The 1,264-nt window shown below is 48.7% G+C and overlaps 1 pseudogene; it reads left to right on the plus strand.

Annotated features, from left to right (window-relative positions):
• Positions 1-677: 677 nt before the first annotated feature.
• LOC111541737 lies at positions 678-1,058 on the plus strand (annotated as a pseudogene).
• Positions 1,059-1,264: the final 206 nt, after the last annotated feature.

Genomic DNA, 1,264 nt, shown 5'->3' on the forward strand with positions numbered 1-1,264 from the left:
GAGGTAGAAATACAACAGAATGAGATTAAAACCCAAAGAAAGAAGTTAGTTTTGAACTAGAGGAGGAACATCTCATCTTCTGAGGAGACAAAGCAAGAAAGGAAGCTTGGCCTTAAATGAAGGTAGTGGTGAGACAGGGGGCAAGAAGTTGAAAGTGTGAAGTGAGATAATTTCCTGAGGGAGGGCTGGGATTGCGGAGGAGAGAGTAGGAAGCCTAAGGAGACAATGAAGTTTGAAGCATTACTTCAAGAAGTGGAAAAGGGATTTGACCAAAGACAGAAGAAGGGGTTATGGAGCAGGAAGGGGAGCCCAGATAAGACCCTTGACTTAGAGTGATAGCACTTGGAAAATTGTGTGATATTTGCCAGTGTGATCAGAAGCTCAGGGAAAGTCTAGATGTGGAGACAAACTCCAGAGAGTGTGAAGGGAAGATAGCAATGCAAGGAAGTTGAGAGAATTGGTTTTTTAAAACGTTATTTGATGGAGGCCAGGCATGGTGGCTCATGCCTGTAATCCCAACACTTTGGGAGGCTGAGGTGGGTGGATCACTTGACGCCAGGAGTTCGAGACCAGCCTGGCCAACATGGCAAAACCCCCTTCTCTACTAAAAATGTATACATTAGCCAGGTGTGGTGGTGCACGCCTGTAGTTCCAGCTACTTGGGAGGTTGAGGGTCCATGGGGAATATCTTTACCAACCTCTTTAAGGGTGTTTTTGGCAGAAAAGAAACGCTTGTCCTCATGGTGGGCCTGGATGCTGCAGGCAAGATGATGATTCTGTATAAGCTGACGCTGGGTGATTGTGACCACCATTCCCATCATAGGCTTCAATGCAGACCCATGGAATCTAAGAACATCAGCTTCACTGTGTGGTACATGGCAGGCCAGCACAAGATCTGGCCTCTGTGGTGCCACTACTTCCGGAACACATAAGGCCTGATCTTTATGGAGGACAGTAGTGACAGAGAGCACATGGACAAGGTCCATGAGGAGCTCATGAGGATGTTGGCTGAGGATGAGCTCTGGAATGCGGTCTCCCTGGTGTTCACCAACAAGTAGGCCCTCCTCAACACCACGAACACCACTGAGATCACAGACAAGCTGGGGCTGCATTCCCTGCTCCACAGGAACTGGTACATTCAGGCCACCAGTGGCGCCCGTGGTGACCAGCTCCATGAAGGACTGGACTGGTGTCCAGTCAGCTCCAGAACTAGAAGTGAACGTAACACCCTTCTCCATCTCCCTCCTTCTCTTAAAATGTCTGC

The sequence above is a fragment of the Piliocolobus tephrosceles genome, chromosome 10, assembly GCF_002776525.5.
Source record: "Piliocolobus tephrosceles isolate RC106 chromosome 10, ASM277652v3, whole genome shotgun sequence".
NCBI lineage: Eukaryota > Metazoa > Chordata > Mammalia > Primates > Cercopithecidae > Piliocolobus > Piliocolobus tephrosceles.